At 29.3% G+C, this 26065-nt stretch overlaps 1 long non-coding RNA gene across 2 annotated transcripts in view; it reads right to left on the bottom strand.

The window, feature by feature from the left end:
- Nucleotides 1-592: 592 nt before the first annotated feature.
- Nucleotides 593-26065, bottom strand: part of LOC147802072 (uncharacterized) — a 74985-nt gene continuing 49512 nt past the window's right edge. The window contains exons 11-14 of one of the 2 annotated variants that reach the window (XR_015430033.1): nucleotides 24531-24586; nucleotides 21132-21191; nucleotides 17900-17959; nucleotides 593-4753 (exon numbers count right to left, since the gene is read on the bottom strand). This is a non-coding gene — a long non-coding RNA (uncharacterized LOC147802072). The remainder of the gene's footprint in view (nucleotides 4754-17899; nucleotides 17960-21131; nucleotides 21192-24530; nucleotides 24587-26065) is intronic. The other variant, XR_015430034.1, reaches the window with a different exon arrangement.

The following is a 26065-nucleotide window of genomic DNA, read 5'->3' as shown; positions in this document are numbered from 1 at the left end:
GTAGAAGTAACGTGTAAGAAAAGTAATGCGACACATAAAACATGGAAGAATATGAGTTTTGCATAAGATGAGTAACGTGCAAAATTTAATAACGTGTAAAGAGAAAGTTGAACATAGCATCTTTATGCGTAAGTAAAATAAACGCGTAAATGCAACGCATAAAAAGTTAGCTCGTAAAAATAACACATAAAAAAATTGCAATGATGTAGACGCTTAAAATTAACGCATAAGTAAAGTTACAGCAGAAAACCCTTAAATGTGACGCATGAAGAAAATTGAAGTGAATAAGGAGTAAAAATTGAAAAAACGCATAAATTCAAAAAGAATATGAAAAACATTAAGTAAGGCATTAAATATAATACTGTGCAAAATTTGAAATAACGCATAAGACAAAAAACACGTTTAAGTCACGCATAGGAAAAGTAATAATAATCCATAAAATGTGAACGCGTAAAAGCGAAACATAATGTAACACACAAAACTTAATTTCAAAAACGCAAAAGAAAATTAAATTCGTAAAAGAATGCACAAAGAAAAGTAATGCGCAAAATATAATAACGCATGAAATTAAAAGCAACGTACAAGACAAGGATGCGCGTAAGAGTATGAAAAGTAAAGCACACGAGAAAAAAAAGTTCTTAAGAAAAGTAAACACCTAACGATAATGCATAATAAAAACAGGCGTAAATATATCGCATAGGTTAAGTAACGTATGAGAAAAGAAAACGAGAAAAATTAAAAGTAACGCATAAAGAAATTAAAGGTGTAAAAGTGTTGCATGAGGAAAGCAACTCATAAATTATAATGAATATTGCGGGGGGGGGGAAATGCATACAACATATGTAACAGTAGCGTAGATATTAAGTGTGTCATTGAGAAAGGAAAAGTATAAACAGAATAAATTAAGTTTTCAAAAAGCAAATTAATGTTAATCATAAAGCAAATTAACGAGCAAAAGAAATAATGCCTAGTCGCAATTTCTCGCACTTTATTTATTTTTGCGCGTTGATCTGTTACTTATTCTTAAGCGATACTTATCTCGTGCTTTACGTTTAAGTGTTATATTTTCCGAATTTATACTTCTTTTTCTTATGCACAATTTAACGCGTTTCATTTTCTTAAGCGTTACTTTTTCTTCACGAGTTTGTTTTTTCAAATTTACTATTGTCTTGGATTTTATTAAAATTTTATTGTAAGTTCTATTATTCGTTTATTAATTTATGCCTTGCTTTTCTTGTACGAGTCTACTCATCTTAGGCGTTACTTTTCAGTTCTTACTTTTGTTATGCTTCACTTTGACTTGTTTTCTTTAAGTGACAGTTATATTTTTCGCCCTACTTTTTTGTGCGTTAGTCGGGTGTAAATTTAAGCATGAAAATATGAGTAACTTATTTTACGAGATATATTTTACTTTTCTTTATGCTTTACATTTACACGATTACTTTTATTGGTGTTAATTATCCATATGCAACAATTTAATTAAATGACATTTTTTACATTAAAAGCTTGACTTCACGCGTTAATTATTGAGATGCTTTTTTATTTTACTCGATTTCTTCTCTTTACAAAAATAACTTCTATAAAACTATAGACAAAATATGGCTTTAATATACGTTTGCTCTTTTATGCATTGATTTTAAGCTTTATTCTTTAAAACGTTACTTTTACTTGTTACACGCATTGCATGTTCTTATTTCACCAGTACTTTTACACGACGCTCTACTAAATTTTTAGCTCCATATTTGAATGCTTGCCTTTACTTTTAATTTTACTAGTTTGTTTTTCTCACGCGTTACTTTACTTCTTAGTGTGTTAAGGCTAATTATGCCACAAGGCATAAATATACAATAACGTATAAAATTAAAGAGAAAATGAAACACATTAGGTAAGGCATGAAATATAATATTGTGCGAAATTAAAGGTAACGAGTAAGAAAAAAAACATGTTTAAGCAACGCATAGGTAAAGTAAAAATAACCCGTAAAATGTAACCGAGTGAAAACGAAACAGAAAGAAATGTAACTCACAAAACGTAATGTTAAAAACGCATAAGAAGATTAAGCTCGTAAAAGTATGCATAAAGAAGAGTAATGCGTAAAATATAATAACGCATGAAATTAAAAGCAACGAGCAAGATAAGAAAGCGCTTAAAAATAACGAATAAATCAATCAAACATTAAAAGTAAGGCAGACGAAAAAAAAAGAATAGTTCTTGAGAAACGTAAACACGTAAAGGTAATGCATAATAAAACACGCGTAAATATATTGCATAGGATAAGTGAAAGTAACGCATGAGAAAAGTAAAAGGAGAAAAATTAAAAGTAACGTTTAAAGAAATTAAACGTGTAGAAATATTGCACGAGGAAAGCAACTCGTATATTATAATGAATATTGCGAGAAAAAAATGCATTCAATATATGTACCGTGTAAAAAGTAACGTATATATTAAGTGACTCAATGAGAAAGATAGAGTAAATTGAGTCAGAAAATTAATGTTAAGCAAATTGCGGCGCAAAAGAAATAATGCATACTTTACTTTTAAGCATAATCGCATTTTTTCGCGCTTTGATATGATCTGTTAATTATTCTTAAGCGATACTTGTCTTATGCGTTACGTTTTATATTTTCCGAATTTATTCTTATGAATTACATAAAAAATTTTTATGCGCTACTTTTTTCGTATGCTTTACTTATGCATAATTTTGGGAGTTACTTTTCTTTGAGTTTGTTTTTACAAATTTACTACAGTCTTGCATTTAAAAAAAACTGTAAGTTGTATTATTCGTTTGTGCTTTACTTTTCTTTCACGAGTGTACGCATCTCATGCGTTACTTCTAAGCTTTTCTTATATTGCGAGTTACATTTTTGCCTTACTTTTTTACGCATTAGTTGGGTGTAAATTGAAGCATGAAAATATTCGTTGCTTATTTTAAAAGATATTTTTTCTCTATGCCTTACATTTACATGATTACTTTTATTACGTGTTAATTGTCAAGATGCTACAATTTAATTATATGACATTTTTTACTTTTGGCGATTTTTATTTTAAAGGATAGACTTCACGCGTTAATTGAGATGCTTCGCTTTACAAAAAAACTTTTATATATCAATAGACAAAAAATGGCTATATATACGTTTACTCTTTAATGCTTTGCTTTTACTTGTTACACGCATTATAATTTCTTATCTTACCAGTACTTTATACATGATGTTGTACTTGCCCTTCCTTTTAATTTTACTTACCTCATGCGTCTCCATTACAGATTATATTTTGAGCATTAATATTTGTAATTTACGTGTTTACTATTATTATGCGTGTTTTCACTTATCCCATTCATTAATTACTTTTTATAAGTTTCTTTCAATTTTACCCGATATTATATATTACGCTTTACTTATCTTTATTCTCTCGCTAATTCACGAGTTTTATGTTTAAGCGTTTTATGTTATATTTTTATGTTTACTTCACTTAAGTCTGTTTAGCTTGTGTCTTACTGTTTCACTTTTGTTTACAGGAACCATAATTTTCTAATAATTATTATACAGTTTGTACAAGCACTTACTAGAATATTAGTATTTACCAAACTAATTGCCTGTTTAGAGTGCTACTTTTTACTTTGCAATAAGTGAATTTGTAACCAATGCTCAGATGTAATTACACAATGACTGAAATAGTATCTCTCTTTTCTAACTAAGCCAATTTTTTTTTTAATTTTATGCCATTTGATTGCCTCAATATAAGGGTCTGTTGACCTAGAATGGCAATTTATATTTTAATTTGCTTCTAATATTGCTGATGTTTTAAATTTAATTGTGCTTTTAATCCATACTTTAGGATCTGTTGAACTGGAATTTTCATGACATACATGCCAGATATATTTGTCATGTTTTCTTAAAGATATAATATTCTGACTAATTGTAGATGGCTAATTTTGTTCGCCCGCAAAGTTTACGAGCTGTTGTCATATGACTTTTGTATTTTATGCACTTTATGTTCTTTACTTGGTTTTAATTAACAGTTACCCGTATGCCCTGAATTGGGGCAGGACGGGGTAAATATTTCCATCTCTTATCTAACTAAGCATGTTTACTTGTAATAAAGCAACAAAATGAGAAAGTATATTTCAATTGAATTCTATCTTACAAAAATTATGTAAATTTTACTTTATAAAGCAATTAACTGAGATTTCGAAAAAATTAAGATTCAGTTAAAAGTTTACGATATGAATTTTCCATTGTATTTTAGTTTCAAGAATATAACATTTGTGTTTTACTCTTATTTTTAGAACCTTATTTCATGCTTTTGGGGGTAAAGAAAGATACACAGACGCCATACATTTTAATTACATTTGCAAGAATCAGCTGTAAAATATTTGAAAAATAAATTTACATTTAAATAAGATAACTTAGCAGACTTAACATATTTCAGTCCTTTTTATGTATACACGAAAGATATGCGATTACTTCATCAAAAATAGTCTTCTTTCAACGAAATTGACTCGCACAAATCTGTCCAGTGACTTGAATTGTTCGCTATCGTAACACTTGGAAATCCTTTCAGTTTCTTGAAGATCTTAAATTGTTCTTGCATAAATAGGAATACTTGCATAGGAGCCAATTTAAAGTACGATGGAGACTGTAACGAACACGACTAGGATGGTATAACCTGAATCATAATGTACTATAATCTTCCAAATAGTTCTGCGACTTATCGATTTTAACAATCACTTCTACAAATCATATCTTTTAAGATCCTGTAATAAAAAGTGCACTATTTAACCTCTTTATAACATGCTCTTACAAATTTTACTGTTAAACTATCAGTTCGAAATGGTTTTTTTAAAACTAAACCAATTCTTATTAAAGAGATGTAAATTCGTACTTTATTATTATTATTTTTTGTCCGACTGAATGTAGTGAAGAGAATTATTATGCTTGTTCAAAGATCTAACGATTTTTGTTTGTTTAACTAATTATTCACCAAATTTAATTAGATATATTTTTTCCTCATGCGTTGCATTTTCATGTTTTTAAACCTAACATTTAATCCTTTGCTCTATATTTTACTTGTTACTTTTCATTTAGCGGTACCTAGTTAATCTTTACTTTTAAGTTTTATATTTTTCGCGTTTACTTTTTTAATTTTTCTTCTGTGTTACTATTAGAGTATGATTTTCTTATGCATTACTATAACGCACTATACTTACTTTCATGCGCTATTGACTTTTATGTATTACTTTTCCGTTCACCTTACTTACCTTAAGAGTTACTTTTGTTTTTCTAATGAGTTACTTTTAATTATATAATGCGTTATTTTTTTCCCTTTTGATATTTGTAACTTTAACGAGTTTCCTTATTTTATTGTTCTTGCACATTACTTTTAATTTCGAGATTTGCTTCGTTTCACGCTTTACTTTCATTTATGCTTGACTTCAATGCGTTTTCATTTTTCAGACGTCACTTTTACTCGTTACATTCCTTATATTAGGCGGACCGGAAAGTAGTGTTTCGGGGCATTAAATATTCGTTAGTCTTAAAAAGCAATCCGTTTCATTTCGATCCGACATTGAAAGCTTGTTGCTAACGAGGGTGAATACTTTATTGATTAAAAAGAAAATCGTGATTATAAATATCAAATGCACCAAAACTACGTTACTTTCCAGTCCCCCTTATATTTTAGGCTCTAATTCTCTTAATACTTTACTTTCTCTTATAATTTTTACTCCTTACTTATCTTAACTTTTCTTATTTTAAACACCATTTACTGTACATTTTTTCCTATCTTTTATTTTATACGTTACATTTACACTCTTACTTTTCGATGAGTTTTTTTCTTGTTTATTTTTTATGCGTAACTTTTCAGTTTTCCAATTTCTTTAAGCTTTTCATTTCTTTACGCTTTGCTTTCACGCGTTATCTAATTTTACGGATTATTTTTCTTTATTTGGTACTTTTTTCTTATAATATGCATTATAATTTACGCGATATGTTTCTTTATGAATTACTTTTACGCGATTTCTCATATACGATTTTTTACGCGTTGCTTTTCTCTATGCGAATGAGTTATTTTTACACATTATACGTTTCATTGTTACGCGACTTTTAAACGTTATTACTTAACTTTGTTGCGCGTTATAAAATTTTGTGAATTCCTTTTTTTCATGCGTTACGTTTTTTCTGCATTATTTTTTACTTTCCTTCTGCATTACTTTAAGTGTTATTTAATTTTATGAATTACTTTTCTTTATGCGTTACATTTAGACATTAAATACTTTCACATAACTTTTCTTAAGTTTAAATTTACTTTTTTTATGTGTTATTTATACGCGTATACTTCTTCAAGCGTTAATTTTTATGCCTTATTTTACAAGATCTATGTATGCATTTTATCTTATGTGTTTCTTTTTATTTAGAGTTGCATTTACGCCTTGACTTTCTTTACTTTATTATGCCTCAATTTTAAACGTTGCTCCTTTTCATTCTTTTCTTCACACTTTATATTTTACGCGTTACTCTTCTTTATAGTTATGCATTTACTTTCCTTACGTGTCTCGTACTTTTATGCGTTATGATTTAATACGAATTAATTTTTTATTAAATTCGCAACATTTACTTTTCTTCTAAGCTACTTTTAAATTTAAGAGTTAATTCATTTTACGCGTTTTTTTCTTTATGCATTATTATTGTTTTCTTTTCTCATTACTTTTACGTGTTGCTTTTAATTATTTGTGCTATCCTTTACTCTACATTTTACTAGAATTTTTTTTCCTTTATGACGCATATTTACACTTCTCGTCCTAAGTGTTACTTTTTGTCCATTTTTTTAAAATTTAATTTATAATCACTATCAACATTATATTTTATTTTTCTTATGCTTTATTTTTTCGCCTTTCCTCACGCATTTATTTTTCACACCCATAAAAAAGTTATGTTTAATTTTCACACTTTAGTGTAGTTAGCACGTTGCTTTTATACTTAACTTAAAACGTTTTTTTCTTCTTCTTATACATGATTTTTACTTTTGTATGAATTGTTTTTAACTTATTTGCTTTTATTACGTGTTACTTTTATGCACTGCATTTATTCGTTTCTACGTTTATTCTGTCCCGCAGTGGACTGATCGTTAAGACACGGTTCCCAGCAGATCACCGAAGTCAAGCATCACTGGCTACGGTCAGTGTGCGGGTGGGTGACCACTTGGATCAGTCTGCGTAGGGACCGAGGGTGTGCGGTATTGGCCCTCGTTAAACTGTTCTACCGTGAAGTGCTCGACTTCGCGTGCAGGTCGTCGGGCTACCGAAGCGGGGGTGCCATCCCCTCTGCAGAGGATCAAAAATGTGATGGCATGTCTTCGGTTCATCCTCAGGGATGTTTCCCAGACCGTCGCCAATAGCCCATTGTGCAGCTCTAGTGCGACGTAAATGAACTACAACAACAATCTACGTTTATTCTATTATAAAATTTACGCATTATTATATTTTACGTTTTTTTACTTCGTGAATTACTTTTGTTTCATTTTCTTATGCAATAATTATAAACATTGCTTTACTAGTTTACGCAATCCTTTACTGTACATTTTATGTTTTTTTTTCTCCTTTATGCACTATATTTAAGTTTCTCTTCTTAAGCGTTACTTTTTCACGCTTACTTTCTATGCATTATGTTTACACGTTAAATTTGTTTTATTTTACTTAATTTACACACTATCTGCTTTATATTTTCTTTTCTTATGCGCTATTTTTAATTTTCTTATGCGTTAATTTTTGGTCTTTCCTTACGTATTTATTTTTCTTGCGCATAAAACGTTTTGTTTAGCTTTTACAATTAATTGTATTTTGCACGTCGCTTTGATACATTACTTAAAACGTATGTTTTTTTTGCTTCTACATGACTTTTACTTCTTATGTGTTAATTTTAGGGGCTACATTTATTCCTTTCTGCGTTTATTCTATTAATAAATTTACGCTTTCTTTTCTAAATGCATTGCTTTTGTTTACTTTTCTTGCGCAGTACTTTTATTCATTTACGCTATACTTTACTGTACATTATACGGGTCTTTATAAGCTATATTTACGCTTCTGATCTTCTTAAACGTTACTTTTTTATGCACTATTTTTACTCGGTAAATTTGTTTTTTACTTAATTAACACACTATCAACTTCATATATAATTTTTCTTAAGCGTTATTTTTTCGCCTTTCCTCACGCATTTATTTTATTTTATGCATAAAAAGTTATGTTTAACTTTTAAAATTTATTGTACTTTACACGTTTTTTTTTCTTTACCGGTTTGTTTTTTTATACTTTACTTTTACGCATTGCTATAACTTCTAGATGGCTTTTACTTTAATGCGCCACATTTATACTTTTATTAAATTTACTCCTTATTATATTTTACGCTTTTTTTTCTTTATGCAATACTTTTGTTTCCTTTTCTTATCATTAATTTAAGCATTGCTTTATTTATTTCGCTATCCTTCACCATACATTTTACGGTATTTTTTCCTTATGCCCTATATTTACGCTTCTTCTCTTCTTAAGCGTTTATTTTTCACGTTTACTTTTTTTGTGCATTAATTTTAATCGCTAAATTTATATTTCTTTACTTAAATAACGCACTACCTACTTTCTTTGCTTTTATACTTTACTCAAAGCGTTTTTTCTTCTTGTACATAGCTGACATTTTTATGCGCTGCTTTTATTTCCTCGTTTTTTTATGCGCCACATTTACTCGTTTCTACGTTTATTTAATACTAAATTTACTCCTTATTATAATTTACGTTTTTTTTTCTTTATGTTATACTTTTGTTTCCTTTTCTTATAATTAATTTTACGCATTGCTTTTATTTATATCGCTATCCTTTACCGTACATTTCACGTTTTTAATTTTTTTACGCCCTATATTTACGCTTCTCCCTTTCTTAAGCGTTTTATTTTCACGTTTACTTTTTTATGCATTATTTTTCCCGCTATATTTGTTTTTTTTTTTTGTTACTTAATTAACACAATATCTACTTTATATTTTATTTTTTTTATGAGTTATTTCTTCGCCTGTCTTCACGTATTTATTTTTCTTGCGCATAAAAAGTTATGTTTAATTTTACATTTTATTGTATTTTGGACATAGCTTTTATACTACACTCGAAGCGTTTTTTCTTCTTGTACATGGCTGACATTTTTATGCGCTGATTTTATTTCTTCGTTTTTTCATGCGCCATATTTACTCGTTTCTACGATTATTTAATACTAAATTTACTCCTTATTATAATTTACGCATTTTTTTCTTTATGTTATACTTTTGTTTCCTTTTCTTATATTTAATTTTACGCATTGCTTTTATTTATATCGCTATCCTTTACCGTACATTTTACATTTTTACGCCCTATATTTACGCTTCTCCTTTTCTAAAGCGTTTTATTTTCACGTTTACTTTTTTATGCATTATTTTTCCCGCTATATTTGTTCCTTTTTATTTAATTAACACAATATTTACTTTATATTTTATTTTTTTATGAGTTATTTTTTCGCCTGACTTCACGCATTTATTTTTCTTGCGCATAAAAAGTTATGCTTAATTTTACATTTTATTGTATTTTGGACATAGCTTTTATACTATACTCGAAGCGTTTTTTCTACTTGTACATGGCTGACATTTTTATGCGCTGATTTTATTTCTTCGTTTTTTTATGCGCCACATTTACTCGTTTCTACGTTTATTTAATACTAAATTTACTCCTTATTATAATTTACGTTTTTTTTTCTTTATGTTATACTTTTGTTTCCTTAACTTATATTTAATTTTACGCATTGCTTTTATTAATATCGCTATCCTTTGCCGTACATTTTACGTTTTTACGCCCTATATTTACGCTTCTCCTTTTCTTAAGCGTTTTATTTTCACGTTTACTTTTTTAAGCATTATTTTTCCCGCTATATTTGTTCCTTTTTATTTAATTAACACAATATTTACTTTATATTTTATTTTTTTATGAGTTATTTTTTCGCCTGACTTCACGCATTTATTTTTCTTGCGCATAAAAAGTTATGCTTAATTTTACATTTTATTGTATTTTGGACATAGCTTTTATACTATACTCGAAGCGTTTTTTCTACTTGTACATGGCTGACATTTTTATGCGCTGATTTTATTTCTTCGTTTTTTTATGCGCCACATTTACTCGTTTCTACGTTTATTTAATACTAAATTTACTCCTTATTATAATTTACGTTTTTTTTTCTTTATGTTATACTTTTGTTTCCTTTTCTTATATTTAATTTTACGCATTGCTTTTATTAATATCGCTATCCTTTGCCGTACATTTTACGTTTTTACGCCCTATATTTACGCTTCTCCTTTTCTAAAGCGTTTTATTTTCACGTTTACTTTTTTATGCATTATTTTTCCCGCTAAATTTGTTCCTTTTTATTTAATTAACACAATATTTACTTTGTATTTTATTTTTTTATGAGTTATTTTTTCGCCTGACTTCACGCATTTATTTTTCTTGCGCATAAAAAGTTATGCTTAATTTTACATTTTATTGTATTTTGGACATAGCTTTTATACTATACTCGAAGCGTTTTTTCTACTTGTACATGGCTGACATTTTTATGCGCTGATTTTATTTCTTCGTTTTTTTATGCGCCACATTTACTCGTTTCTACGTTTATTTAATACTAAATTTACTCCTTATTATAATTTACGTTTTTTTTTCTTTATGTTATACTTTTGTTTCCTTTTCTTATATTTAATTTTACGCATTGCTTTTATTAATATCGCTATCCTTTGCCGTACATTTTACGTTTTTACGCCCTATATTTACGCTTCTCCTTTTCTTAAGCGTTTTATTTTCACGTTTACTTTTTTAAGCATTATTTTTCCCGCTATATTTGTTCCTTTTTATTTAATTAACACAATATTTACTTTATATTTTATTTTTTTATGAGTTATTTTTTCGCCTGACTTCACGCATTTATTTTTCTTGCGCATAAAAAGTTATGTTTAATTTTACATTTTATTGTATTTTGGACATAGCTTTTATACTATACTCGAAGCGTTTTTTCTTCTTGTACATGGCTGACATTTTTATGCGCTGATTTTATTTCTTCGTTTTTTTATGCGCCACATTTACTCGTTTCTACGTTTATTTAATACTAAATTTACTCCTTATTATAATTTACGTTTTTTTTTCTTTATGTTATACTTATGTTTCCTTTTCTTATATTTAATTTTACGCATTGCTTTTATTAATATCGCTATCCTTTGCCGTACATTTTACGCTTTTATTTTTTTTACGCCCTATATTTACGCTTCTCCTTTTCTTAAGCGTTTTATTTTCACGTTTACATTTTTATGCATTATTTTTCCCGCTATATTTGTTTTTTTTTTATTTAATTAACACAATATCTACTTTATATTTTATTTTTTTTATGAGTTATTTTTTCGCCTGCCTTCACGCATTTATTTTTCTTGCGCATAAAAAGTTATGTTTAATTTTACATTTTATTGTATTTTGGACATAGCTTTTATACTACACTCGAAGCGTTTTTTCTTCTTGTACATGGCTGACATTTTTATGCGCTGATTTTATTTCTTCGTTTTTTCATGCGCCATATTTACTCGTTTCTACGATTATTTAATACTAAATTTACTCCTTATTATAATTTACGCATTTTTTTCTTTACGTTATACTTTTGTTTCCTTTTCTTATATTTAATTTTACGCATTGCTTTTATTTATATCGCTATCCTTTACCGTACATTTTACATTTTTACGCCCTATATTTACGCTTCTCCTTTTCTAAAGCGTTTTATTTTCACGTTTACTTTTTTATGCATTATTTTTCCCGCTATATTTGTTCCTTTTTATTTAATTAACACAATATTTACTTTATATTTTATTTTTTTATGAGTTATTTTTTCGCCTGACTTCACGCATTTATTTTTCTTGCGCATAAAAAGTTATGCTTAATTTTACATTTTATTGTATTTTGGACATAGCTTTTATACTATACTCGAAGCGTTTTTTCTACTTGTACATGGCTGACATTTTTATGCGCTGATTTTATTTCTTCGTTTTTTTATGCGCCACATTTACTCGTTTCTACGTTTATTTAATACTAAATTTACTCCTTATTATAATTTACGTTTTTTTTTCTTTATGTTATACTTTTGTTTCCTTAACTTATATTTAATTTTACGCATTGCTTTTATTAATATCGCTATCCTTTGCCGTACATTTTACGTTTTTACGCCCTATATTTACGCTTCTCCTTTTCTTAAGCGTTTTATTTTCACGTTTACTTTTTTAAGCATTATTTTTCCCGCTATATTTGTTCCTTTTTATTTAATTAACACAATATTTACTTTATATTTTATTTTTTTATGAGTTATTTTTTCGCCTGACTTCACGCATTTATTTTTCTTGCGCATAAAAAGTTATGCTTAATTTTACATTTTATTGTATTTTGGACATAGCTTTTATACTATACTCGAAGCGTTTTTTCTACTTGTACATGGCTGACATTTTTATGCGCTGATTTTATTTCTTCGTTTTTTTATGCGCCACATTTACTCGTTTCTACGTTTATTTAATACTAAATTTACTCCTTATTATAATTTACGTTTTTTTTTCTTTATGTTATACTTTTGTTTCCTTTTCTTATATTTAATTTTACGCATTGCTTTTATTAATATCGCTATCCTTTGCCGTACATTTTACGTTTTTACGCCCTATATTTACGCTTCTCCTTTTCTAAAGCGTTTTATTTTCACGTTTACTTTTTTATGCATTATTTTTCCCGCTAAATTTGTTCCTTTTTATTTAATTAACACAATATTTACTTTGTATTTTATTTTTTTATGAGTTATTTTTTCGCCTGACTTCACGCATTTATTTTTCTTGCGCATAAAAAGTTATGCTTAATTTTACATTTTATTGTATTTTGGACATAGCTTTTATACTATACTCGAAGCGTTTTTTCTACTTGTACATGGCTGACATTTTTATGCGCTGATTTTATTTCTTCGTTTTTTTATGCGCCACATTTACTCGTTTCTACGTTTATTTAATACTAAATTTACTCCTTATTATAATTTACGTTTTTTTTTCTTTATGTTATACTTTTGTTTCCTTTTCTTATATTTAATTTTACGCATTGCTTTTATTAATATCGCTATCCTTTGCCGTACATTTTACGTTTTTACGCCCTATATTTACGCTTCTCCTTTTCTTAAGCGTTTTATTTTCACGTTTACTTTTTTAAGCATTATTTTTCCCGCTATATTTGTTCCTTTTTATTTAATTAACACAATATTTACTTTATATTTTATTTTTTTATGAGTTATTTTTTCGCCTGACTTCACGCATTTATTTTTCTTGCGCATAAAAAGTTATGCTTAATTTTACATTTTATTGTATTTTGGATATAGCTTTTATACTATACTCGAAGCGTTTTTTCTACTTGTACATGGCTGACATTTTTATGCGCTGATTTTATTTCTTCGTTTTTTTATGCGCCACATTTACTCGTTTCTACGTTTATTTAATACTAAATTTACTCCTTATTATAATTTACGTTTTTTTTTCTTTATGTTATACTTTTGTTTCCTTTTCTTATATTTAATTTTACGCATTGCTTTTATTAATATCGCTATCCTTTGCCGTACATTTTACGTTTTTAATTTTTTTACGCCCTATATTTACGCTTCTCCCTTTCTTAAGCGTTTTATTTTCACGTTTACTTTTTTTATGCATTATTTTTCCCGCTAAATTTGTTCCTTTTTATTTAATTAACACAATATTTACTTTATATTTTATTTTTTTATGAGTTATTTTTTCGCCTGACTTCACGCATTTATTTTTCTTGCGCATAAAAAGTTATGTTTAATTTTACATTTTATTGTATTTTGGACATAGCTTTTATACTATACTCGAAGCGTTTTTTCTTCTTGTACATGGCTGACATTTTTATGCGCTGATTTTATTTCTTCGTTTTTTTATGCGCCACATTTACTCGTTTCTACGTTTATTTAATACTAAATTTACTCCTTATTATAATTTACGTTTTTTTTTCTTTATGTTATACTTATGTTTCCTTTTCTTATATTTAATTTTACGCATTGCTTTTATTAATATCGCTATCCTTTGCCGTACATTTTACGCTTTTATTTTTTTTACGCCCTATATTTACGCTTCTCCTTTTCTTAAGCGTTTTATTTTCACGTTTACATTTTTATGCATTATTTTTCCCGCTATATTTGTTTTTTTTTTATTTAATTAACACAATATCTACTTTATATTTTATTTTTTTTATGAGTTATTTTTTCGCCTGCCTTCACGCATTTATTTTTCTTGCGCATAAAAAGTTATGTTTAATTTTACATTTTATTGTATTTTGGACATAGCTTTTATACTATACTCGAAGCGTTTTTTCTACTTGTACATGGCTGACATTTTTATGCGCTGATTTTATTTCTTCGTTTTTTTATGCGCCACATTTACTCGTTTCTACGTTTATTTAATACTAAATTTACTCCTTATTATAATTTACGTTTTTTTTTCTTTATGTTATACTTTTGTTTCCTTTTCTTATATTTAATTTTACGCATTGCTTTTATTAATATCGCTATCCTTTGCCGTACATTTTACGTTTTTACGCCCTATATTTACGCTTCTCCTTTTCTTAAGCGTTTTATTTTCACGTTTACATTTTTATGCATTATTTTTCCCGCTATATTTGTTTTTTATTTATTTAATTAACACAATATCTACTTTATATTTTATTTTTTTTATGAGTTATTTTTTCGCCTGCCTTCACGCATTTATTTTTCTTGCGCATAAAAAGTTATGTTTAATTTTACATTTTATTGTATTTTGGACATAGCTTTTATACTATACTCGAAGCGTTTTTTCTACTTGTACATGGCTGACATTTTTATGCGCTGATTTTATTTCTTCGTTTTTTTATGCGCCACATTTACTCGTTTCTACGTTTATTTAATACTAAATTTACTCCTTATTATAATTTACGTTTTTTTTTCTTTATGTTATACTTTTGTTTCCTTTTCTTATATTTAATTTTACGCATTGCTTTTATTAATATCGCTATCCTTTGCCGTACATTTTACGTTTTTACGCCCTATATTTACGCTTCTCCTTTTCTAAAGCGTTTTATTTTCACGTTTACTTTTTTATGCATTATTTTTCCCGCTAAATTTGTTCCTTTTTATTTAATTAACACAATATTTACTTTATATTTTATTTTTTTATGAGTTATTTTTTCGCCTGACTTCACGCATTTATTTTTCTTGCGCATAAAAAGTTTTGCTTAATTTTACATTTTATTGTATTTTGGACATAGCTTTTATACTATACTCGAAGCGTTTTTTCTTCTTGTACATGGCTGACATTTTTATGCGCTGATTTTATTTCTTCGTTTTTTTATGCGCCACATTTACTCGTTTCTACGTTTATTTAATACTAAATTTACTCCTTATTATAATTTACGTTTTTTTTTCTTTATGTTATACTTCTGTTTCCTTTTCTTATATTTAATTTTACGCATTGCTGTTATTTATATCGCTATCCTTTACCGTACATTTTACGCTTTTATTTTTTTTACGCCCTATATTTACGCTTCTCCTTTTCTTAAGCGTTTTATTTTCACGTTTACATTTTTATGCATTATTTTTCCCGCTATATTTGTTTTTTTTTTATTTAATTAACACAATATCTACTTTATATTTTATTTTTTTTATGAGTTATTTTTTCGCCTGCCTTCACGCATTTATTTTTCTTGCGCATAAAAAGTTATGTTTAATTTTACATTTTATTGTATTTTGGACATAGCTTTTATACTATACTCGAAGCGTTTTTTCTTCTTGTACATGGCTGACATTTTTATGCGCTGATTTTATTTCTTCGTTTTTTCATGCGTCATATTTACTCGTTTCTACGATTATTTAATACTAAATTTACTCCTTATTATAATTTACGTTTTTTTTTCTTTATGTTATACTTTTGTTTCCTTTTCTTATATTTAATTTTACGCATTGCTTTTATTTATATCGCTATCCTTTACCGTACATTTTACGTTTTTATTTTTATTACGCCCTATATTTACGCTTCTCCTTTTCTTAAGCGTTTTATTTTCACGTTTACTTTTTTATGCATTATTTTTCCCGCTATATTTGTTTTTTTTTACTTAATTAGCACAATATCTACTTTATATTTTTATGCATTATTTTTCCCGCTATATTTGCTTTTTTTTTAAACTTAATTAATACAATATCTGCCTTATTTTTCTTTTGAGTTATTTTTTCGCTTTCTTCATGCATTTATTTTTCTTTCGCATAAAAGGTTAAGTTTAATTTTACCATTTATTGTATTTTGCGTGCTGCTTTTATATATTACTCAACTTTCGTTAAGATTTTAAATGCTTTCATCAGACAAATTAATTGTTTTTATTTACTTATATCGTGATTTTTTTTTCCACAAAGGGAGTCCATGTTTTCAAAAATGGCCTTATCACGTTTAGAAGGCCTCAAATATTTTCTGGACGAAACTACTGTTTTTTGTTTTAATTCTGAAGAACTTGCTGTCTTATTGTTGAAAATGTTTTAAGTCTTAGTGCAATTTCTTTTCAGTATACGAAGCTAATCACACCGGACAAAAAATTAGTCAACCTTAGTGAAATCATGAAAAACATCATTTTATAGCATGTAACACCAAACCAAATTGCGAGCCTAATTGCCAAGTAATCAAATTGCGAGGATGCTGATTTCGGCGTTTTACCTGTTGTTCCAACATGTCCCACAAATTTTCAATGGGGTTGAACTGGGGTAACTTTGCATGCCATACGAGATGCATTTGAGTGTCTGAGTGTTCGTTCATAAAATCAGTCACATATTCTTCCAGCCCTATGAACTTTGCTGTTGTCATCTTGAAAAATAGGGATGTCGGCACACTCTTTTCATAAAGATGTTGACTGAAAGGCATCATCTGATTATCCAGAATACTCAAACATGCTGGCTCGTGTTAGTGGCCTCCTTAGTGAGGGAGCCCCATCCATAATAAGAAAAACTCCCCCAAAACATGACAGACTCACCTTCTGCTTGAAACTGACCTTGCGCACAGTCAGGATATAATGCTTCATCCGCTCTCTGTTGCACTCGATGACATGCGTATTTTGAATAAAGGCAAAAACGTGATTCGTCATACTACAATTCATTCGGCCAGTCAGCAAGTGCCTTTGCGAACAATGGCCTTTTACAAGAGGTTCGACTCCAAATGTTCTAAGCATGCAGCTCCCGTCGCAATATTTTCTCACACTTGGACTGACAGTTTGGAATGGACCTTCATTTACTTACTGAAGCAATTTCTGTTGGGTTTGGAAGTGATTTTGATTGAGATGTCACGAAACACATCTCTGATCCCTTTCATGCAGGATCTTTTTCGTGACCACATGTATTACGCCACTGCTTGTAGACACATTAGAAACCACACAGAATTGAAGCAGAATTGAAAAACCAAAAAATCCAGCCACTTAATTCACTTTATGACCATGGGCATGGCCAAACACAATTGTTCCGTTTTGCCACTCTATTACATCCTTACACTTACCTATATTTACACACAATTTCAGCTTCAGAAAAAATATCTCGCTACTTGACTTTAATCGCGTTGAAGCAGTTGAGCACATTATTTGACCACTGCGTCGTCTAACGAAACCTAAAGATTCATCGCGGTGATTGGCACTTGGGTGACTAATTTTTTGTCCGGTGAGCTTATGTTTTCTACTTTCTTTTTATTGCATTCTCTTTTTGTTTGCTTGAAAATTTATATTAATGCTGGATAGTATGAACGTGAAAATTATTAAGTTCTTCTCTTGTATTGCTTACCTTTAAAAAGCTAAGACGTCAAGTCTTGGTTGAATTTGTCTTTCATGAAGTTTTCAAAAGCTGAAAAAATATCACATATTGATTATTATTACATAAACACTTATGCAACATTATAGGAATATTTTAATTGCTTCGTAAGGACATAAAGGGGATGGTGGGTTTGTGATTTACTAATTCTATCAGACAAGTTTATGAGTCATGCTTACGTCATTTAAATCACTATCTTCTAAATTTTTCCAAAAAAATATCAGTTGAAATATCTTCAAATTATAAAAAGAAGTTTGAAAAAAGAAAAAAATTGGACAATAATTGCTGTTATGTGTTTCGGAAATTTAACATTAATTATGTGTTTCGGAATTTTAACAGAAAAACAGAAATAATGAATACTACTTACAAACTTTTATAAAACGAATTGAAATATCTACTAATTGTATTTTTTGAATAGTTACCTCGTTTTTTTGAATTCTAAAATTTGATTACTTTAGGAAGAGCTAAAATTAGAGCAAGATAGTGCTTTGTTTCTTTCTCACTTAAGCATAGGATGTGATTTGCTTATTTTCAGTGACACTAACAATGAAAAATATCAAAAATTTTTATGTAAAAAAGTTAATATTGTAATAATTTCTTTCTATATTTCCCCCCTTGATAATTTTTAAGTAGTTTCCGCACTATTTCTTAACCTTATTATTTGAAAAAGGTGTCAAACATACAAAGGAAAGAACATTTCAGCTTAATATTTTCTGGAACAACGTTATCTTGAAAAGAATTAGAAATTCCAATTTTTGTCTACTCAATTATTCATTAAACTAAACAATACATTATCGTTTGTTTTCTCAGTTTGATCTTTATTAAAATATAAAAAACGAGAATGCCGCAGTGAATTATTCTCTCATATTTCAATAGCTCTGTCTTCTTTATTATTCCAATAACATCGACTCTCTACGATGAGAAAAAAAATGACCGACTCCTTCACATACTTACAAAAAATTTCCATGAAGCCAAACATTACAGGTTTAAGACAATTCAATAACATTTTAATTTATTTTAACTCATTCAGATTACTTAATATTTTCTTCAATCTCTTTACTTATTACTGAACTTTTATATACGGTTTTATATTTTCATATGTTTCACATTACTCTTCAGACTTTAAGCTAAATTTTGCACTTGACTTTATACTTTACATTATAGTTTATATTTCTCGTTTTACTTTACATTTTACACTTCACTTAATTTTACGCTTCACTTTATATCTTAAGCTGTAAATTATACTTCACGTTTTATTTGACCTTCTGCTTTAGTTTACTTTACTTTTCTCTTTATATTTTACTCTTTACTTTAAACTTTATATTTTACACGTAATTTTAAACTTGGTTTAATCTTGGTCTTACATTAGTTTCAGTCAAAATTAGACTAGACTAGACAAAACTTAGTCTTTCATTATACTTTAATTTACACTATAATTTATACTCTATCGTTAACTATACTTTCTACCTGACACGCATCTTACTTTACATTTAACTCTACGCTTACATTTTAGTGTACACAATTTTCAAATTATACTTTCCGCTTTTTACTTTACGCTTTACTTTACTAGCTGTTTTCTTTACTTTACATTTTATGATTTAATTTATATACCACATTTTGTTTTACTTAATACTTTGTTTTAAACTAAGCTGTACTTTTTACTATATTATATTTTAGTGTCTTCTTTACTTTACACTTTCCTTTTTATTATATTTCAAAAATATAATATACTTTCTACCTTACGCTTTGCTTAATAGTTCAATATTTACTTTATTTAATTTTTTACACATTGCAGTTTTTTTAATATCTTCTGCTTTATATTATTCTCTATTTTATTTTATATTTAACGCGTTATTTTACACTTTTACTATATATTACGCGCTTTACTTGAGTTTACACTTTATTCGTTTTACGAGTTTCTTTATGTTTTACACATTACTTTACGATATACTTTCTACTATGCTTTACTTTTTTTTCTATATTTCCCTTTTTATTCTTTCAGATTTTTACCATCCCCTTTTTACTTTAAGCTTTACTTTCATATTTCATTTACTTTCATATTAGTTACTTACGCGTGACTCTTTTTTAAATTTATTTTTTGCTTCACTTTATATCTCACTCTTTACGTAACACTTTATCTAATACTTCATATATTACGCTTTAAATTTCCCTGATACTTCAAACTTTACTATTCTTTATTCTCTGTTACAATTGCTACTCAATGTATTAAGTATTACTTCATATTAAGCTTTCTTTTTACTTCATTAAATATTTTACACCTTATATTTTCGCTTTACTTTATGTTTTATGCATTTATTGTATGCAATTTTTATTTAGCTCTTAATATTAAATTTTATTCTTTATTTAATTGTACGCTTAACTTCATACTTTGATTACGCATCATTTATTATTTAGACAATGTAGTAAGACATTTGCATCCGAAATTCATTGATTATTTTTCACGCAAAATTAACCCATATTCGAAGATACGACAAAATGACTTCTGCTTATTTATAAACAAGATTTTATCTTTATTTTTTATCGCATTTTAGGACAATTATGATAGTATTAAGTTCAATTAATTTTATTATTCGCTACATTGCAATTTATTTAGAAACAGCTTTATTTTAATTGGAGAATGTACCATTTTTTATCGAGACATTTCAATAAAACTTAAATTATTTAATACTACAGGGGATGAATCACGAAATGGTTTTATTATCATTTTAAAAAACCTTATTTCCCTATCACGACGCTAAAGTTACAATTGTTATTTATAATTCATTGATTAAAGTTTTTTAACCTATTTTTCTTAAGTCTACGTCAAGATATTAAATGCTTTCAGCAGAAAAAATAATTATTTTAATCTGCTTATATCATAATTATATCATAATTTATATCATAATTATATCATAATTATATCCTCCCCTTCGCAAAATTATATCCTATCAGCTTATATCATAATTTAACATAATTAGAAAGCCTCATACATTTTCTTGACTAAAAATACGGTTTTTTATGTCGTCAATATATGTTGTCTTTCCAGATATGTGGCAAGTCTTAAATGTAATTTCTTTTATGTATACGAAATTATGTTCGCTATTAATATATATCTTTATTGCGTATTCTTTTTATTTATTTTTTTGAAAACTTATGTAAATACTGGTTAATAAGAACATGAAGATTATATTTTGCATGAACTTACTTTTAATAATCTAAGACATCGACTCTTGGATGGATTTGTATACCATAGAGTGTCCAAAACCTGAAAAAACAGGACACATTGGTTAAAATTATATAAATATTTATGCAACACTATAGAAATCTTTCTATTTTATATTTTATTTTATAACCGTCGTTGAACAGCCGACTCAATTTTTGGGTTTACGAATACAAATGTTCAATTCCATAGCCTCGTAATTTCGAACCCAATCCAGAAGACAAGGAAACTCCTGGATCAATTATTGGGAGAAATTTGCCTTGTTGGAAGACTCTGATGGAACAAACCTCCATTTGCGTTATATGGAGAGGAAGAACACGAGAACCTCCCACGGTTAGCCAGACGGCAAGGGGAATCTAACCCACGATCTGTCTACCACTGAGGATATATCACGTCAGCACAGTGGTCGGTGCAAGCGGGATGCGGAATTCGTATCGACCAGTCATCGCCGGGATCGAACCCCGGTTCATCTCACTGAAAGGCGAACGCTCTATCCCCTGACTCATCCCCGGCTTCATAGGGACCTTTCAAACTTTATGACATAAGAGGGATGTAGATTTGTGATTCACTTTCTTTTTTATGACAAGTAGCACGCGGGAAACGAGCAACGCCCACGTAAGGCATTTAAATCACAATCAATTTTTAAATAATGGCAATCACGCAATATACAGAATCAACTATATATATATTTTTCTAAGAAGGATAAAATTGTTAGGATAGTTTTCGGTATCCAATGTACAAATCGAATATTTGGTTTAGTGGTATAATATATAATAGGGAACAGTGCTTTAGCTATTCTTTTTCGCCAAAAAAAAAAATCACAAAACCTATAAACTAGACAAGAACCTATACCACTTAAACATAAAACAACAAATTTGTATTTTATCGTCAAACGTCAGCCCACGATAAGTGACAAAATGGTTCTTGTCAAAATAAGTTTTAGATAACCTTTGACCTATAAAGCATAAGTTAATATTTTACCTTTAAGCATTAGCTCAATTTATATTAAAGCCCGGCGTTGAACATTGAATTCACTACCAGTCTCAGCTACAATATCCGATCAAGCATTGGGACAAATTAGTCTTAGTGAAGAAAATTTTGATGGAATTAGCCAACATTTGCGTTACATGGAGAAAAAAACCACGAAAACCTCCAATGGTCAGCCCGGCGGCAAGTGTATAACATTAGCTCATTGCAGTAAGTCGTTAGTCTGTAAAAATGAGGGGAAATTTTATATCTTCCATAAGCATTGCTCGTTATCTTCCTCTCTCTTTGTCAGAAAAAATAAATTTAGAAGTTTTCGTTATATTTGCAAAAAGATAAAAATTTATGTAGCATGAAGTTGAAATTCTTAATAAAACTATCGGTCTTACGAAATACCGATCAATTCTATTTAGTAACTTAATCTCATCATAAAAACAATCTATTTTGTAAAATGTATGGGAAACAATTAGATTTCATATGAAGTAATTATTATTTCAAAAGGATTTTAAATAAAAAAAATGATTAATAAATTTAGTACCGTTGATTTGCATAATTAATATTCGTCTACTGGTATAATTTATATGTTTGAAAACAAATACTGTAAGAATTAGATTACATGAGCACTTTTATGACAAGTCTACGATAACCTAAGTTTGTCAGCTAAGCAAAACAAATTATAGCTAACTTATGTTCTAAAAATCGCAAGCTAGAATTTTGCCTCCAAATGTCAGCGCATTGTACAAATTCGTTAACACACGTTAGCACCAAAAAGTAACGTAATCTCATCCAACAAAAGTAAGGAAAACTTTAGCTATTTTATAGCATAGAAACTAAATCTTGAATTTTGCAAAATTATCAAATAAAAAAGTTATGGTCAAAACATGCTTTAACTGATTCCTGATCAATAAACTACGCGTTGAAATTTCACCTCTACGCATTTGTCCCTTCATCGAAATCATAACATTAACGTAAATATTTGTTAGCGACAAAATTATAAAAACAACAATTACAAAAACATCTGCAAAATTAGTTTTAACTAAAACAAATTTCAGCCAATTTATTATTTAGAAACTTCAATCTTGAATTTCGCGCTCAAATGTTTTCCCATTATAGAAAATTATAGGAATAATCCAAAAACAAGGTAGGTACTTATTTAACGCTGCACTAGAGCTGCATAATGGGCTATTGGCGACGGTCTGGGAAACATCCCTGAGAATGATCCGAAGACATGCCATCGCAATTTTGATCCTCTGCAGAGAGGGTGACTCCCCTGATTTGGTAGCTCAACGACGTGCACATGAAGTCGTGCACTCTTCGGTAGAACAGTTTAACGAGAACCGGTACCGTGCCCCCTCAGTCCCTACGCAGGCTGATCAAAGTGGTCACCTACCTGCTTAGTGACCGCAGCCAGAGATGCTTGACTTCGGTGTTCTACTGGGACCCGTGTCTTTACGATCAGACCACTGAAGGATTCCGAAAACAATCAAAGCTAAGTTTACCTTACTTTTTATACCAAGAAGCAGTAAGTTTCTATTTTACCTCCAAAACTCACCCATTAAAAAAATTGTCATCCAGACGAAAATTTTCACTACAACGAAAGTCGATGGTCGTAAACTTGTGATCCGAACTACAGTTCGTTCACCAGGAGATGGCACTTAGTTCTACCTCATCGGATGGAGAGTTAATTTTCGCTTGGGAGTAAGAGGAGAAACATTACCGCGCTTGAAATTGAAACGACCCTTAAAGCGTGCCCAAACGCAAACATCGAAATCTTTTTCAGTCACTTAATTCGCTTTATCCTCTGCTATTATACGTTATTATTGTACTCTGCTATTATATCAAAAAGGTCAAACTATTCACTCGAAAGAGAGAAATATCATCAAATTTATGAAATATTAATGTGAAAAAAATGCACATAAAGATTGCGAAAGAAATATTTTTGTCATATTATCGCCAAATAGCAACCCTCTCCCAAAAAAAAGCGAATTAGTATCGCCGGATACCACGCGAAGAAGGCGGAACCAAGTGCCAACTCCTGGAGTACAAACTATAAAAATAATGGGATTTTAGTGCCGCATGTTAACAATGCTCATAATTAGGGACAGAGTTAGAAATCTGAAGAGTGTAGGAACTGTCAGGGGGCTTACTTGTCGCACCTTTAAACCAAATTTACACGTTATATAAATACAAGATGCATTTGAAATATTCATAACATATGTAAGTTATGATATATTAGTAAATTTGAGCATGAAATAATTTCAATTTTCTTTATAAGACATCGCTCATAATCTTTCTCAAACTCTGCCCGAAAAAGTGAGCAAATCCCTTTCTGACTTTAGATGCTTTCGTTATAATTGAACGGTCCGAAAATATATTGAAGTTCTAGGGTATAATTCTTACCAGATCTATGACGAATCCCAAAATACTACTCTCCATTATAAAGACAACATCATGTCCTATAAAATGCAAAGTAATCAATAAGATATGAATAAAATATCAGCCTTTTAAAATAATAATAAATTTGCAACACATATGAATATGTAGTCACTATTATTTATTTGTTCGAAGAAAAATTTCATTACAAAACTGCTATATGCGTTTAATTTTTTTTTCCATACCTCTGTCAATCAAAGTTAGCCCTCTAAACATAAGGATCAGTCGCCACCATCCATAGGGAAACTGAATATATAAAATATGGCGATGGAACGAATGCCTGCCCCTGGAGCTTTTTTTCGCCAAAATTGCGCCATGTGCTCCAAAATCAATGATTTCGACTTCTTGTAATAACGCAAGAGAGATGCTATTTTCACCGAAATTTTCATTACAAGCTATCTTGTTGGTTTTGTATCTAATGCAAAGTGCGTATACCAGAAAGCCAGCTGGGTGAAACTAAACGAATTTTAAAGCACAGGGAGCCATCTATGATCAAGAATGCGACTTCAGACACACACGTCGAAGCCCGCTCGAAGGGTGGATCCATTCATACATCTACTGATCATAATTTTGACCTGAACCAGAGAACTATATTTCCAATTCAGTTCTTCTAGAAGTATGATTTGTTAAGGAAACATGGAGGATTCTGTGACCCGTCAGATTTAACGTGCACTAGTCACCATTTACTGCACGGGGAGCTTTTGGTGGTTAGGAATCGAATTCACGATCACTTGGACATGGGTTCAGGGCTTGAAAAAACTCAGAAATTTTACCCGTCCCCGAGGACGGCTTGTCCAACAATGTACCCGTCCTCCTTTGAAACTAACCCGTAGCTTCTAAATAAATAAAAATATAATTTTCTCTTATTTATTACTCTTCAATGATTTACAGTGGTTTCTGCACAGAAATCTGAAATCGGTTTTCCATTTAGGTAGATATTCATGATTGCGTTTAACGCTTTTTGCTTAAGACCAGTATTGTGTTTTTCTGTAAGCTCATCGTTAGAAGTACAAATGCACAATCACAAGCAACTTTTCTCTTGTTTACCGATTACGTGAGCATGTGCATTTGGTCTGACGAAGGAATTAACGGGATTTCTAGATTAGAGGGTCATTTTAGAAGTGAGGCGCTAGACTCTTCCAAGATAATAAAATTTGAAAATGTGTCACGAACATTAACGGAAAAATGGCCGTCCACGCGGACGTCGGATTCGAGTAATTCGTTGTCCGCTGGGAATTTTTGACCGACGAGGACGGGCGTTATTTCGAGCCCTAGTTCAACGCTCTATCAACTTCATTCGCAAACGTTGCAAGATTACATAAAAAAAATTTAATGACGAATAAAACTATTTTTTTTAATCCTCGCCACTTGCGGCAATACGAAAAAGAGAGATTTACAGTGATTAAGGTTTCTTTAGAGAATTATAATTTTTTTTTTATTAGAATTAAATTCTAAATTACTACTTTCAACGGCAATTTTATTCAGGCGCATTTTTTAGGTCT

Source organism: Parasteatoda tepidariorum, chromosome 10 (assembly GCF_982258835.1).
Source record: "Parasteatoda tepidariorum strain Cologne lab strain chromosome 10, Ptep-v5.0, whole genome shotgun sequence".
Classification (NCBI taxonomy): domain Eukaryota; kingdom Metazoa; phylum Arthropoda; class Arachnida; order Araneae; family Theridiidae; genus Parasteatoda; species Parasteatoda tepidariorum.
The sequence above is the reverse complement of the archived record's forward strand: the minus strand, read 5'-3'. Positions and strand labels throughout refer to the sequence as shown.